This window comes from Cygnus olor, chromosome 10 (genome assembly GCF_009769625.2).
Source record: "Cygnus olor isolate bCygOlo1 chromosome 10, bCygOlo1.pri.v2, whole genome shotgun sequence".
In the NCBI taxonomy this organism is placed as follows: Eukaryota; Metazoa; Chordata; class Aves; order Anseriformes; family Anatidae; genus Cygnus; species Cygnus olor.
In genome coordinates this window covers 14,087,497-14,104,893 of record NC_049178.1, presented here as the reverse complement: position 1 = coordinate 14,104,893, position 17,397 = coordinate 14,087,497, and the positions used below count along the sequence as shown (strand labels likewise).

The 17,397-nt window shown below is 35.3% G+C and overlaps 1 long non-coding RNA gene across 2 annotated transcripts in view; it reads left to right on the top strand.

The window, feature by feature from the left end:
• The window catches only part of LOC121075406, a 32,905-nt gene extending 16,233 nt beyond the window's left edge, over positions 1-16,672 (top strand). Inside the window, exons 1-4 of one of the 2 annotated variants that reach the window (XR_005822953.1) lie at positions 11,503-11,559; positions 11,778-12,029; positions 14,882-14,969; positions 16,049-16,672. This is a non-coding gene — a long non-coding RNA (uncharacterized LOC121075406). Of the gene's footprint in view, positions 1-11,502; positions 11,560-11,777; positions 12,030-14,881; positions 14,970-16,048 lie in introns of those variants that run through there. The other variant, XR_005822954.1, reaches the window with a different exon arrangement.
• The last annotated feature ends 725 nt before the right edge of the window (positions 16,673-17,397 follow it).

Genomic DNA, 17,397 nt, shown 5'->3' with positions numbered 1-17,397 from the left:
ACTTAATATTTATCTAAACATGTTTTTTGGTCCTGACTTGACAGATTTTTTTTTTTAAATATTTAAAGTACTGTCTGCTGTTTTGACAGTACTTTTTCCTATAAGAACACTGAAGGTAAACTATAAATTACTTTAAATATATAAATATTTATATCTTTATGAACTATTTTATAGCTCTCAAATATATATAAAAAGTAGTAGTAATTGATTAAGTTAATTGATGAAGTTTAAGTCTTTGTGGATAATTATTATGGGTCAAATTTTAAAATACATTGGTCCAAGGTGTAATAGACTTGTAATACTTACAAATATTGTAATACTTAACTTTTTTTTTTTTTTTTAATCATTACAGATCTTTCAGTAATGAGATGATTCACAGTCACTTTTTTTTTTTTCTTTTTAATAATAAAACTTTCTGGTTTGGCCTAGTTTTCTCCTGTATTAAGGCATCATTCCTGCTAATGCATACAAAAATCTGTAGCTCCTCAGTACTGCTAATATTGGTAACTGCAACAAGAATGCGCACATTTGACAGTAGGCTTGCAAGATTGTGAATTCTTAAAGAGAAATGTGTCCTTAGGTTATTTTACATTTCTTTTTTTAATACCACTGAATTACCCATTCAAATTTATATAAACTTGCATCTAATTGCATGTGCACTTGCCTGGTATTTAAAAATAATTTATATTAGTTTAACTGCAAACCTGACTGCAATTTTAATACGGAAATGTAATCTTTCTATACTGGCATGGATTATTTTTTTTCCTCTTAAAGAGAGTTAAGTTTCTTTGGGTCAGTTTTCTCACAAAACTAGCTATATGAAGTGCTGTTACTGGATGTAATATTTACAGATGCACAACATGTATTTAGTCAAAGAACTATTGGAATTGTTTTATGAACACTATTTAAAGATTATGCTGATTACATGCTTATCTATTGCTGCTGTTAACACAGACACAGACACAGACACAGATTTCTAGGTTGGAAGAGACCTCAAGATCATCGAGTCCAACCTCCGACCTAACACTAAGCACTCCACTAAACCATATCGCTAATCTCTACATCTAAACGTCTTTTAAAGACCTCCAGGGATGGTGACTCCACCACCTCCCTGGGCAGCCCGTTCCAATGCTTAATAACCCTTTCGGTAAAGAAGTACTTCCTAACATCCAACCTAAAACTCCCCTGTCGCAACTTTCGCCCATTCCCCCTCGTCCTGTCACCAGGCACGTGGGAGAACAGACCAATCCCCACCTCACTACAGCCTCCTTTAAGGTAACTGTAGAGAGCGATAAGGTCGCCCCTGAGCCTCCTCTTCTCCAGGCTGAACAAGCCCAGCTCCCTCAGCCGCTCCTCGTAACTGTTCGTTAGTACAGTAGTTTTGTTCAGAGTGATGCTGTACAAAATCATTCAAAAGGAATACATCAGCTGGTATCTTTTTGAGGAAATAATGAGCTGAAGCATCACAAACAAATAAAAAAAATAGGACTATGGAATGTATGGCATATGTATGAATTAGCAAGATATAAATATCTGGGCTTTATAACTTCGGAGGAATAGAAAGGGTCATTCTATGGTGATAGATGGATATGTGGTGAATTGCACAAGATCTGAGAAAATGAGGATTGCATTTATCATATCTAAGGGGAATGTCAAAGTGTGTGTCTGCCTATAACCCTATCAGTGATAAAACGATTACAATATGCCTTTGGGAGATACCAATCAATATGACTATCATAGAGCTCAACGGCTCTGATGACAATTCAGCTGATGAATTCTGTGGATGGCTTAGAGAGAGCTATGATAAAACACCAAGAAAAATACCTTTTTTTGTACCCAGGACCTGTGTGGAAAATGTTGGAAATAGGGCTCATAAAAATGAAATGGGACATAATGTTCTAGGTTTGAAAAATGAGATGAAGGCATTCAACTGATTTTTGTTCACCTGGTCATTACAGACAGCATCTGCACTCACTCACACAAGTGAGAGTCTAACAGAGAACCAGAATGACTTTTGGTGATCTTGAAGACTGAGAATAAACTACCCATGGTGCAGTTTATTGGTAAAACTGTCAGTTGTTAGCCTACTTAAAAATAAATAAAATTATACATATATATTTTGAAGGCCTACTGGTTTTCTCAAAAGTAGCAAAAGCTATTATGAATCAATGGCATTGTCACAGATATATATAGAATATTCAAAACCAGTTTAAAATGTAAGCTAACAGGTAGATTTTTAAAAGCCAGCAAAAGGTAGCTTCCTTAATAGTGTAATCTACAACATACAATGGCAAAAATGTATTTTGTGAGTTTTTTCAGTAAAAGCTAGTGAAACCTGAATCATTTTTTCTGTGAGTAAGAACCAGAGTTTTATGAGTGGATAAACCAAATGCACGTTAATAATAACATGGATATACAATTTCATAGAATCATAGAATATCCCGAGTTGGAAGGGACCCATAAGGATCATCAAGTCCAACTCTTGGCACCGCACAGGTCTGCCCAAAAGTTTAGACCATGTGACTAAGTGCACAGTCCAATCTCTTCTTAAATTCAGACAGGCTTGGTGCAGTGACTACTTCACTGGGGAGCCTGTTCCAGTGTGCAACTGCCCTCTCGGTGAAGAACCTCTTCCTGATGTCCAGCCTAAACTTCCCGTGCCTCAGCTTGACACCATTCCCACGGGTCCTGTCATTGGTGAGAAAGGAGAATAGGTCATCTGCCTCTCCACTCCCTCTCGTGAGGAAGTTGTAGACTGCGATGAGGTTCCCCCTCAGCCACGCAATTTATATGTGCACACGTAGTCTTTCCAGTCTTTTCAGTAATAGTAAAGATACACATGCTAAAATTAAGTTCTATTTCCTAAATCCCAAGCTAATTGATACATGTGCAACTTTGTCCCCTGACGGATATGTTTTTGTTGGAGTGGGTTTCTTGCTCCATAGTTAGCCACATCATACTAGTCTAAATAATTGGAAAAATCATCATTTAGATGCAATTGTAAAATTAAAAGTTTTAAGAAAGAGGAAGAGGATGTAAATGTCTTTTCTCAGTGGTGCAGTAATGCTCAGAAAGCTGTCATTTCAGTGAAGCTTGCATCAGCCTGTCTGTACTTCAGGCTCATAGCATGTAAGGTAAGACCAAGGGCCTGATTTATTAAACATGCAGGGTAGTTCCCTTGTAACTTCAGAGGAAATAAATACCAGCCAAAATCATTTCTGCCTTCTCTTTGTATCACATCTGGTGTGTGACTTCAGTGCTATAGGCTAAAGTATGGTGCCATTAAAGCAGTAGAGAGAGGCAATATCTTTCTACTACAGTCTTCTTTCATACAGTAGTAGCTGAACAAAGTAAACATGATTATTAATATATAGGCCAAACCTTCTCTTTTTACTGGTACGTAGGTCATTACTTGCTATATTTATTTATTATCCCTTTGTAGCCTTGAAGTACAGGAAGAAGAAGATACTGTAAAGTTAAGGGTATTTATTACACTGCGTTGACAAACATTGCCACCCATCCTTTGCTGTTATACTCACAGATCTAAATTCATGGATTAAAGATAAAGCTGACAGGACAACTTCTTTAACCACCTGGCTTTTCTATCACACAGAAATGCTGAGCGTTAGTTAGAGGGAAAATGTAAAGAAAGTTGATATGCTGAGGGTGGCCAAATTTTATAGAATGATTGCTGACTTCTGGTTTGTTCACAGTGGTTAAGTTATTCTGGTGCAGTTGTGTTTGCAAAGATTAATGCTAGGTGTATTTAAAAATAAATGCACAGGTATTGCTTCTGGTCACTAGCTCAATAATGCGAGATGGGGAAAAAATGTTAAAAGTGGTATTTTTTTACGTTTCTTCTGAATTTACATGAGGCTTTCTTATGTAGTAGTATGCATCAACCAGTTGTACAGAAACAATGAAATAAGATATGTAATATTGCAGAGATCTGGTAATTTTTTTTCCTCCCACTGTGTATTGGATAATTTCAGTGAAATGAATGAAATTTCAGTGAGTGTGTATAAAGTGTCACAGTAACTTTATCCTTTGAAAGTAATTCAGCATTCTGCAAAGAACATGCTTGTTCTTTGATTCATATTTAAAGTTGAAATATGGGGGTTGTTTTTTATTTTCATTTTTATTTTTTTCCCTAAAAAGAGGTTGGATAATGCATCAGGCAACATGAAAAAGACTCATTTCCATCCCATAATCTTACTTTTGTTTTCAACAAATTCTTTCTCTTCATTTTGAGATTTTCTGCTATCTGTTTTGGAAAAGTTGAACTTTGATATCATAGTTCAGGGATATCAATTCTGACATCACAGAAAATAATTGTGATAATTAAAGCAGCATGCAACGTAAAAGGAAGATTTAGAAATTCAAGATTGTCACATTATGCAGTGAAATTTAAACCAGCGTAGATTTGTGTGTCATCAGTTCTAGCTCATTGTGATCAATTGTTGAAACATTTGTTAAACAACAGATTTGTGTAATGCAGAAGAGATGAATGTGTGGTATGGACTTGATTTTTTTTTTTGGTGGATGTTTGTGTTTTATGACATAGTAAATTGATTTTTAATGTTTATATGCACAGTTAAGCTGTTTATAGTTAGGTGAACACACACACACACAAAAGGAAAGTGGAACAAATACTTCTGGTGCGTAAAAGTATCTTCAAAGGAAAACTTGAGAAGCAAGAAAGTTTACTTAAACATGGCAACCGTGATTTGTACTTTTATAGTTGTTTGTACCTGCTTTATCTTCTATTTGACTGTAGTTATTTTGGTTCCTGTTGTATGTGATAGGTGACCAGTGAGTCAAATATGCATGCTCTAATCCTTACTGTATTTATCTTCAACAGAGACTTTTGGCTTACATTTCTCTGACCCCAGTTCCCTTTCTCCTGTTTTTATTTGGGTTAAGAGCTGCAACAGTTCTCTTTCCTGTTGGAGTTCAGTGGTCATTTTCTTTATATAAGGTGTGTGTTAATATGCAGGGGGATCAATAGTTTCAAGAAACAGATTAGAGATGCAGCAAAATCAGAGATTTTTTTTTTGTACAGCCAGAACTAAGAAACATCTGCATATCTGACCCAAGAAAGGAATTCATCATGTAGACAGAAGGGAAAGAGTAGACTTGACACTACGTATCCATCAACCAGTTGTCATCCTGAATTCAGGAAGCAAGTTGGCATCCTGAGACCACTAGGTGTAGACATTTCAAGAACATATTCTCTTGTATTATGTCTGTCACATGTAAATTGACAAAGATGTAAGCTCAGATAGCTGCTCATCCCAACCTTTGAAACCTAAAAATAACATATTTAAGTTTGAATATACTACTGATATACCAGCAAAGAAAGAATGTAATGGTACATAACTGGTGCCATTGTACTGCAGATGACTTTTAATTTCTTAGAGATGTTGAGAGATTAATGTCCAGCTGGTCTCCTCAGACCATTTATACAAACAAACAAACAAAAAAAACCCACTCTGTGACTAGACTATTAGTGAAAATGAGTGATGTGAAGGAGTTTGTTTTGTGGCATATTGACCCGCATCCAATAGGAGGGGGGAAGAAGTCTGCCTTTTGTCACAGAACGTTAAAATAATTAGTTCTAGCCTAGTTAGAAAGGACAGAGGGAATCAAAGGTGAGGAACAACCCCACTGACAAAGTGGGGTAAGGTGTTTCAGATGCTGGCTATATCTGGCAATAAATAATACTGAATATTATTTATTACTCTAGTAGGGAAAGAAAAAAAGGCAATATTAGTCAGGGATGCAGGACACCACATTGTATTAGAATAAAGGATGTAGGCATACTTGGAATATATGAAACATGGGACTTGAATTCAGTGTCAGTGACATGACCACTTCTGTGTGCTGCTGGTTGTAAAACAGTCTCAGATTTTCCAACAATTAAAGGAAATAACCAGGGAAGGACAAAAAAGGATGGAGGGAGAGTGATTAAAGTAGAAAAAATAATAATAGAATCTTAATCACTGGCACATCGGTACCTGGAAATAATTGCAATGCTTAATTGGCAGAAAGATGGAAGTGTTCAGGAAATGCAGTCCACTTGCACGTTGTTTCAGTGCTCGTGCTGCAGTAGTTCTGCATTTGGTCAAGTGCCTTTGTCATTAAGAGGCACATTTCTTGTAAACGTTTCCCCACTAATTGTTTCTAATGCATTTCTTTAATTTATTGAGGACTTGAGAGTTGGAAACACTGACTACTCAACTTCCACAGACAAATGGAAGGAATCCTACCTTGAAATAATATAGTGTCCTGTTCCTGGAGAACAGGAATGCATTTGTATTTCAGCAGAATAATTTACGAATAGCTTACTTAGTGAAAACAGCAGTACTTTAAAGACATTTTTTTCCAAATTACCTCCTTTGTGTATCCTTGAAATTTCTAAGGCAATTTTCTATGGTAATTGTTTGCTTGTAAGATTATTTTAATATTTTCTGTGGGATAGCTGTTTACAGAAGGCATCACTGTTATATATACACACACTTTGAAAATATAACTGCATTGAACAGCATAGGTTGAATTTTTTGAATAAATTATCTGGATTTGGAAGTAGCTGACTTTGGAAACCTGCTTCTATATCCTGTAAAATCCTGTAAAAATGTAGGACTAATATATCCTTTTTACTTATACATAGAATTTATTTATTTGGATAATATTTATAGTAATAGAATAACAACTATATTATTGACACACCTATAGAACTGAAAAGTGATTCCTTGAATTAAGGTGACATTGTGTGCAAGTGTGATTGAATTTAGGTTCCTTCTTACCAGACACAATTGATAAGCCCTTAGAATCTCCAAATAAATACTTCTGCTTTAAGGTCAGTCCAGACCTCATGGACTGCTTTTGCTTTCTTTGATAAAATTCAGTGCATGCATGCCAAATTGCTTTCCTCCAACTTAACCCTAGCACCATTTGAATTCATAAATGCTACAAAAGGAAAGCTTATAAATGCATGCAACAGTGAAGTAGAAAAATGTCGTGCCTACCTAATCTATTTTCTGGGAAGGGGGGAAAATTTTTATTCTTTTTTATTTCTCAAGTCTCAGTAAATATGAGGATTGGATGTTATGCTTAGAATCAAGAATTGTCTTTCATATTTTCAGTGGCTATAAAAACATTTGCTGCCTTTGATGTATTGTCTCTGAAATGAGTCAGTAAAAGAATCTTTCTTTTACTGTATTGAATTAGAGTAGCATGCTGCCTTCAAATTTCTTCACCATTTTTTTTTTTTTGTACTTGTTTATGTAGTAGCTGTTAAACAACTGTTCTGAAGCTTTTGGTTTTCAGGATAAAGTATTCAATTGGTAGTACAGCATTTAGTAGATGAAACAAAGAAATGCTTCATATAAAGCCTCAATATGCTAACTAGTTTACAAAAGCTTTAGAAATGGCATCAATGGGAGTTTTGCTATGCATTGATGACAAGTATGTAGTTTTAAATAACTTGGACAGGAAGTAAACAGATTATTCTAAAATAGAGCACTTGACAGAGAAGGAGGTTTTCACACTGTAAACAGGACCCTTCAGAGGAAAAAAAAAACATTGTGCCATGATGTTTCTATCATAAAGTTTTTGTCATGGCTTTGTAGCTCAAAACAAACTATCTTAGCAGCAGACACTTTTCAGTGGGTGTTTTTTTGAACATCAGTAGAATGGATTGTTGAGAAAGGAAGTAAAAATGAAGTGGGTAAAGTTTAGTACGTGTGCTGATACCACATCTTTTTGTTTGTGTAAATTGAACAGCTGAATGGAGTAATTTTTCTCGTTACTAGTTTTTATAATTGTTCTCCTATGTCATGTTGTCTTAAAGATTTCAGATGCAGCCAAGGTGATATTGCAGTCACATAAATTTTAATTCCTTGTTCACAAATCAGGACTGGTGAGTTCTGAGTCACTTCCTCAGTTGCAGATAGCATGGAAAAATGTCTTTTTGTCACGGACAATAGTAATATTATGAATGTTGTTCCTTTACTGAACAGGAAAAGGAATTTTACCAAGTATGGAATATAGGTGTATATAATTTGTACAACTATTTCTTTATATTTCATATATGTCATGGGGATTTTAAATACATAGTGTGATTAAAAAAAAAAATCCATGCAAACTGCTGGGTTTTATCCTCTTATATGAAGGATTTTTTTTTTCTTATTTCTGAATGTTGGTACAGAAACAGTGCTTGGAAGGATTTTCTGATTCCTCATCTTTGCCAGTGTATTTACTGCATGAGCTTAGCAGGCATTGTCCTTCAAGCTTCTGAAGATTGTTTTCCACACCTTGAAAATTAGGATTACACCTTTCAGCATGTATGACACATTGATTTTTAACTTGAAAAGTTTTCTACATAGTAGCTGCCAAATTTATGTTAGAATTTAAGTATGGATGGAGAGTGAGGTAACAGCAGCGGTAATGTGTTTTCCAGGTGACTGCATCATATGGTGTTAAAATTCTGTATATCATGGTATGTATGACTAAGATGCAGTGGCTTTATACAACCTGAAATGTGAACTTTTACCAAGACTTTGATTCCATAACGCTTCTTTATGATATAGGAGGTTCAAAGGATATTAGAAATTTGCAATTGTCTCAGGATTAGTTATTAGTCATTGTTATACCAATATTTCTTGGGTAAAATGGAAATTTGTTGTAATCAGGGGTGTTTTTTCTAAGTGAAATAAAGCAGTTAACCTTCGTAAACTGTTATTTGTTGGAAACATCTTAGGTTTATTTTCCTGAAGGTGGCTTACTGATGCTATGAACTGTTACCTGTAATCAGGTTAATCTACAAACAGAAATTAAATAATAATGTGTTCCTCAAGTTTTAAAGATGCGTAACTAGTATCTTGTGTTTTATTAAAAAGTCTCACTTTATTTCCTAATTAAAAATTTAATTTACAACTATTTAGTTGTAAAGTTGAAATTCTGCATCTAACAGACGTTGAAACATTCTGTTTTGAAAGGTGACTGAAATAAGTCAGGTAATTCTTAAGTTAAAATCACTATCCTTTAAAATGTTATCAATTCTCAAGAAAGAAAAACAAAACAAAACAAAAACCATGCCCAAAATCAAGAAAAGAAAACTCAAACCAAAACCATTTCAGTTGACAGTCTGTCAGTCATGCCTGATTTTCTGGTGAAAGTATCATGTGCCACAGAATTCTTTATACTGTATCTCTTGAAGCTCTAGCTTCTGGGCAGAAATGGCAAAAAGATGTTCAGATTACAATTAAAGGGATTCCTCTTAATCATGGTTGGTAAGAGATAAAACTTTAATCACTTAGTTAAATCTTTTAGCTTTTTTTTTTTTTTTTTTTTTTTTTTTACGCTTAAACACTTAAAGATCAGGAGCAAAACACCTTGGTCTGATTAAGTTGTACCGCTGACACTGCAAAAGACTATGCTCTTAGCACCAGCATATTGAATATTTTGTAAAGGAATTGTTTGTGTTTAATAAGGTAGTTGAAGAAATTGCACAGTAGTTGTAATTTTGTGCGTCCACTTATGAAACCTGTATTATCAAGGCTTCATCCAGTAGAAACTGCTGTACACATTTTACTATTAAAAAGGTAAGTGTATTAATGTAACTTAGGTAATACTGTGTGATAGCAGCAAGACTGAAATATGTTATTAGGAAATTGCTTATTTAAGGGCTCACAAAGCCAGTTGGAGAGTATTGAAGTCACCAGTAACCTGTTCTGATGCTAAGCTTTAGCAAAAGGCTTTGAGTATTTAATAGGGAAACCTGACACATTCAAGCCCTTCCATACGTGGTACCCACAGGATAAAGACGAAGGTGATTTGTGAAACCATTCAACTGTCATTGAAGCAGATGCAAATCCAAATCTGGAGTCAAAATCCTGGGCATTGCAGGGCCGGTATTTGCCATTTAGTATGAGAAAATAAACTTTACATTTAAGGAGGGACTTATTTCCTCCAACTATCCTTCCCCTCCCTGGCATGTTTTTTTTTTTTTTACTATTTTTTTTTAACTTTCAAAATTATTATTGTTTGCTTTTATTTTTTTACATTTATAATATTCCTGAAGGAATAGCCACTGAAATACATCATCAGCCCGGCAAGGGAATTCTGTTAGGAATGGAACAGAGATAGCACATGTCACTGCAGATGTTAGACACCCTTTAAACTAATTCAGTTAGGTAGACTGTCAAAAGGTTAATGCAAATCAATTTTCAAAAAGGACATTCTTTATCAAGCACTTCTGAAATTGCAGTTTTGAACTCTTAGTAGAAATTAAATAAAGATTCTAATTTTGTCTCTTATGCTATATACTGTCAACATAAAAAGCTGACTTAATTCAATGAGAATTCCAATTTATATATAAATTGTAATTTTCATTACTTCTGTGCTGCTTCATCATTATTCCTGCTTATCCATTCTAGCTATGAGTAATGCCATTTTTGTACGATGACAAATTTTAATATCTAAATAATAATACTGCTGCAGTATAGTAAGTTATAGTATTTCAGTTTAAAAATAGAAAATTATAACCATTTAGATCAAAGTTGCAGTATTTTGTTATCCCTAATAATTCGGTGACTGCTCTATAACTCTACTGCAATGCAGCTCTCTAATAAATTATTTTTCATTAAACAGTTTTCTGAAAATCTCTTATTAGCATCGTTAAGCCTACACCACATTTTTGTGTCTCAAACTACTGTCCTGCCCCTACGTTTTCAAGTGAAAGGAGACTTTGATGGAATCTGTGCTAATTTTCTCAATAGACAGACCAGCAAAGAAAATAGAAGCTAAATAGTTTGTTCCAGCTGCTCTCCCAGAAGACCCTGTCTGGTTGCTGTCCCTCCCTGCCCAGAGGAGCTACCGGAGGCAAACTGTGCTGTGAGGTTTCAGTGAGGCTGAGCATTTAGGAGTGGCCTCATTGCTGAGAAACTCCAACTTGGATTCAGTGCTAAAAGGAGAGGATGGCTTTTGGCCATGTCCTTGTTTTGAAAAGTCATAGTCTTTTACCTCTCAAATGTTCTGTTTCTAATGGTTAGAGCTAGGAAGCTGCGGTAGCTAATTGAGTCTTCTTTTTCCTAATCTCAGTGTTCGGTACTCTGCATGAGGGAGTATAAATTCCTACCCTAATTCACATGTGATTTAAAATATAGGTAAAACTGCTTATTTTTATTACCCTAAAATGACATATTTATATTGCCACTATTTTACTCAGCCTATTAATATATTTTATTTAGCTTAAGTCAGGTTTTAGAAACATTTATTTTAGTTAAATATGCCAAATTGTGGACATGAATTTGTACAAACAAATCAAGTCCAACTTTCTTTTATTTGGGTTTTGGAGGAGTTTTTTTTTTTTTTTTTTTTTTCTTTTTACTCTTAAATCAGTAAGTCATGCCAGACTATTTCAGTGTTTTTTAGAACACACTTAAATTCCTTCAACATAAAGCAGCATTTCTATCTTAACTTGTTTATAGTTTTTATTTTCACTTCAGGTTTATTTGTACTTCTTGAAATGAAACTGCAAGTCAATACTAACTGAAGGTAAATACCTTTTGTTTGAAAGATTGGTAAGAATTCAGGTCTATATTAGATGGTATTGAATACACTCTGAAGTTCCGTTAAATTTTTTGTGCTATTTAGGAGTCGGGGTGCAAACAAAATCTCACTTCCATTTTTACTATTTTTTATTACATTGGTACTTTGGATTTATTTATATATTTATTTATTTATGCTAGTTTTACAAGCTAGATTTCTTGCAGGAAAGTCTTCGCTGACTTCCAAGTCTGGGCACCACTGAAAGAACCTGAAAAGGATTTGGCCTTTTCTTATCTTTTTGAAGACTAGTAACAACAACAAAAACTTAGTGCTGAATACCTGATTCTAAATTGATGCTATAGACACTATGGCTGTAGGAGAAAAAGGGTTGGGGAAGGAAGTCTCCTCTCTAAAGGAAGACATCTGGGAAAGAAGTATCAACAATTTCAAAGAGAATTTTTGGGACAAATACATGTGTAAGTAGCCTTTTTTTGTGTGGTAGTGCTCACTCAGACTGATCCCTAAAAAATGACAATGGTACATAAGTACTCTGTCCAGTGCAGCATTCATACTGCGCAATATGTTATGAATTTATGATCTCAGAATAAACTACTGGGTGGGTATAGCATGTTTATTTTTATTAGAACTGTATTCTAATAAAAGCATTTCATGAGTTTTGTAGAATAAATAAGACATACTTGGAATGTGAAAATGAGATGTTGGTTTGCTTGTGAATGTGGCAACTCAGAGCACTCTTGAAGGTTTTTTCCTTGCAATGACAATGTTTTTCAGTGTTATGCTAGGCACAAACAGGTGGAAGGAACAGAGGCAGATGAAGTTACTATCTTCAGTGTTGAGATGAACTAGAGTTAATAATGTGTTGCTATACATCAAAAATGTTTTTGAGAATGTTTTCAGAGATATTTTGATGAGTTCAGGGAGGAGTTGGTGGTATCATTAAATAAGTTGGCAACTTCTGTAACTGGCTTTTTGGTATTATAGCTCAAGGGAAAGTCAATAAGCTTTGATTCCCAGAATTAATGTAATTATTTTGATTTTTTTTTCTGGCTCCTTCTGAGGAAGGCTGCAGTAATATAATATCAGATGGCCAAAAGCAATTCAGAAAGCCAATGTCCCATAGGATGACGTACAAATGTAGGAAGACTGGGGGTGGAATAAATCATTTCCTCTGATCTTGTTAGCAATGAAATTATTATAGAGAAGCAAATGTACAGGCAGTGCTAATGCCAGAATATTCTAAAAGGAAGTGCAAAGTATGAGCTTCTTTGATTACCAAAGTTACTCTTTTTAAAGAGTTTTTTTTTATTCCCCCCCCCCCCCCCCCCCCCCCCCCTCACCTACAGTGAATTCCTTACACAATGTATGAAGCTATTCTCACTGCCATTTGTTTTGGTAACTGTAATAGGCTGCTTTAGGTCAGCTCCTACTCTTGCATTTTGGCTGATTTGGAATAATCAGACATCAATCTTCATCCTTCCCTTCCCTTGACTTGGTGAGAAATTATTTTAAATGTTTTGGTGCGAAAAGTCGCATTGTCTTTCTGACTATTTAAAAGCTCATATTAATGTATTTAATTTCATGTTCCCATGAGAGAAAAAGGAAGACAGGTGAGGGGGGTGAGTCATGGTTATATAAACACCTTTTCGAACAGCATAGGCCAGAGAACTTGCAAATTAGCCCTAAAATGCAAAACTTTGATTAGCTTCCCATGAAGTCACTTTTTCCTCCCTGAGCAAAAGAAATTCAAAATATGATGCACTGAATCTTCAGAATGAAACTTTTCCATAGGTAAACAAAATGTATTTTGATGTGCTAGTTGTTTAGAAAAGAAGTGGGAAACCTAACACACAACATCTGTAAACGTATTCTGTCGTGGGGAGAGGAAAAAAAAGTTTGTGAAAAGTGTTCTAGAAGCCTATACTTTTTTTTTTTTTTTCTTAGCCTTATTTTCAGGGTTTAAGGAGTAAAAATTACATCCTGAATACAGTGGATTTTAAGGTGTTTTCATACATTTTTTTCCCCTTTCCTTTTTATAATTTCTTCATGGGGATGTACAGATACAAGAAAATAAATGCCTAGGCTTTATCCATAGAATTTCGTGCACAGAACTCTGTTAATAGTTCTGTCTTTACGCAGAAAAGAAAAGGTGATATGTTTAGTATACATAGGGAGATTCTTGCCAACTCCAAGCAGAGGATGCTGGAAGGTGTTACTCTCACTGTATCACCAGCATGCTTTCAGATTTTGCGCCGGCCCCTGTTGAAGTGTGCAGCCTGTCCCATGCCGGTGCTTTCTTAACCAGCTGATCTGGTGGTGGTGCTGGAGGAGGTCCCTTGCAGTTCAGTAGAACTGACTGTGCCAGAGCCAGGCAAATTACCTGCCTGCTGTAAACCACCTTTGGCAAGCCCTGCTGTTCTGTTCTTCCACCTGAGATCCACACCATCTGTGGGAAGCTTTCCTTTCACCACTCAAGCAGGCTTTGACCCAGAAGTCTTTGTTTTCCAGCCCCACTTCTGCCAGCACAAGCTGTAAATTCTAAAAGTGCAGCAGAGGCTGTATTCCAGAAGCATTTTGCCCAAAGTGAGATGTGGAGCCTCTAGAACATCCTGTTGGGGCCAAGTTATTTTCACAGTTTGCTACAAATATTGTAACTTGAAATCATCACTGGCACCATTATTTAAGGCTGACCAACTCCGTTCTGTTTGAAGTGCCATGTACTGCAGTAAAGCTGACCGGGTGTCACTTAGCAGCTGTGGTCACAGAGATCTGCTTCCCCAGTCACTGGAGTAGCTGGCAATTAGCAGCCATCACAGACGGTTAACTTCTCTGTTAATCTCGCTGCAAGCCTGCCCTGAGTATAGCCCTTAATAGCTATTAACTAGGCAAATACAATTCTGTGTAATTCTCTAACTTTCGTAATCTGGATTTGACGTGCAATGTTTTCTAGGCAAAGCCTAAAGTCAGCTAGAAGTTGTCAGTTACTGTAAGGGATAATATTCTGAGTGGTTAAATTTAAGGGTAATTTTTTTCAGATGTACCCAACTGACTGGAGAACCTAAACCCCAGTTTTGCAAGAGGTTTGACTTTCAGTAAGGTTAATGCTTTTTTTACCTGGTGAATTCAATGAATTTGAATTCCACTGAATTTACTGCTTAGTGGTTTCTCTACAGTCATTCCCTAGGTAAACATTTGTAGTTCACACTAATCTAAGATGCTTTTGTTTGATGTACCACCTTGCGCTTACTACACACTGAGACATCCAGAGAATTAGTAGTCTGTGTAATGATTATTCTTACCTTTATCACAGAGTAACTTCCCCGTGAGCTACGTGAAGGCTCATCAGTACACAGAAGCCAGTTTCACAAAGCAATTACAGATTCTGATGACTCAGCTAAGTATGTTTTATAAATCCTACTATGTGCATTATAAGGCATTTGAGAGCCTGGTGTCCTGCATTAGATTGTGGGATCTTCAAACCAAGGATAAGGCTCATAGGTCACTCAGGTGCTTTGGAAAATGCTAGTTTGTGATGCTTATGTTGTACAACTGAAATCTTCTGTCATTTAATAGGGTTTTTTTTTACCATATGTAAAACTGAACCTAAATGATTCAGTTCCTAAATGTTCCTTCCTTGTGGTTTGCTCGTATTTTTCTTATTTCTCTTTTAGTAAATCTGGTAATCTGAATAGCAGACTCTTGTCTGGTAAGCGCTGTTTTGTACAGCTGTAAGCACTCTGAAGTGCTGATAGGCCTTGCATAAACCATGATCTGATTTAAATTTTTTTTTCCCCCTCCTTCTGGAGATTTTTGTGATCGTTCCCTCACATTATTCTTAAATTTCGTGTCCGTGTGTGTGATGGTGTAAAGCTGATCCCATGATTCTCTGCTGCAGAGGTTCAGTCCACTGACTCACAAATGTACCAAGCCAACATGGTACGAAAACACAGAATTTGTCATAACTAAAGAAAACATGAAAGTTAGAAGAACAGAGGCTCAGTGGAATCAAAAATAAAGAAATAAGATTTCCTCACTTGTTGGTTTTACTAATTACATAGTTATTATCCTACTGAAGTCCTCCAGGTAATATAACTGCTTATATCGAACTCTTTTGTTTTGTCACCGTCTTAGAATGCTTCTTCTTTTTTTCTGAAGACATAACTTCATCTTTCTCAAGCATTTATTTTACACTTTGAAGTAATCTTTAGAGTATATCCTTTGGAAATATATTTTATTGGAGCATTAACAATGCAGTTGAGGCTTTGAAAAATGTGGGAGCCGTGGGCGCATGAGGCTTGCCAGGTTACAGTTTTCTTTTAGTAGAGAATAATAGGATTTTTTAGTAGTCTTGAGTAGAGGCAACTGTCATTAATCTTTACCTTGGCAAAAACAAGGTATTGCACATAGAATATGCCATAAAAGTGGCATGTAAGTATTATTCTGAATAAAAATAATCATTAATGGTGCTCATTAGCAGATACCAAAGATGAGAAACAGATTCCATACAGAGCTGTCCTGTACGCTTATACTCTTGAAAAAGCAGACATCAGTTGATATATAGGTAATTAATGGATTTAATGACTTTTTGCATGCTTACTTGAAAATTCACAGGGGAAGTCTGTAGTTACAGTTAATGGTAGCATCACAGAGGATTATTTTTGCCTAGTGATTTGTATTTTATTCCTAGGTGTGTATGTACAGATCATTAAACTCGTATTCATGTTGCAAATATTTGTGTAAGAATTAAGTTCAAAATCCTGAATGACCAAGCAAATTTTATAGTTTGAAGTAATCTTCCACAGGCAGTTGGCTGTATGACTAATAGAATTACGTATGCGTAAAATTGCTTTTACTGTAGAAGCCAAAATGCAGAATAATAGCTTGTCAAACTGTCATTTGCAAGTGAGATCATAGATTTCGTTGTCCAAATTAGGTTGCATTCTCCTTCTTTTGTCAGGTCACATTCTAATAACCATATTGTGCATTAAACCCTGTGATTATCTGAACACTTGACAGATGGTAGGCTGTTAATTTACATGTAAGAGACAGTGATTGCCTGTGCAGTAATGGTATTCAACAAAATATAAAATGTCAAAATCCACTTTTTGTTATGTTTTTATTTGACTTATTTCAGAAAGGTAATTCTAGCAGAGTAATTTTTTTCATAGCTAAACATATGCTTCATTTACTAGTACTAACGGGTTTTGGAGTTTGAAATCCTACTTTTTATACTGAGAGTTGTTTAAATGTTGGTCAAGAGTACAAGAAAATTGTAGAGTACAGTGAAAATGACAAATGTTGTTACGTTTATTAATCCGAGGATTTTAATATTATATTACTTGATTTTAAGGAAGTCAGATTAATTTTAGATCACTTAAGAAGTAGTATGCTACTAATCAATTGGATTTATGCTAACATAGCTGCTCTAACTTTATACCAGAAGTTTGTTAAATTACTGAAATGGGTAGTTAGTTAACATCTTCTTCAATTACTGTTTAAACTTGCTTGAAAGTAGTTGCAGAAAACAATACGTCCAGGTATCCAGGTACACTCCATGTGTGCATTGGGGGAGAGGCGGGGGGAGTTAATGGCTGAAAATTGGTACTAGATGATTTTTATTGAGCATATGAGTTATACAAAGTGATTTGTTGTCTTCCACACTTGGGGGTGGGTGGGTAAGGAAAGGAGGTTATCATCAGCATAGTTTATATATATAATATAAGCACTTACTATAAAAAAATAGTTCTGAAGGATAATGTTCTTCAAGAAAAGACATGCACAAAAAAAATCAGAAGTGAAATTCTTGCACTTCTCTTCTAAGATGAA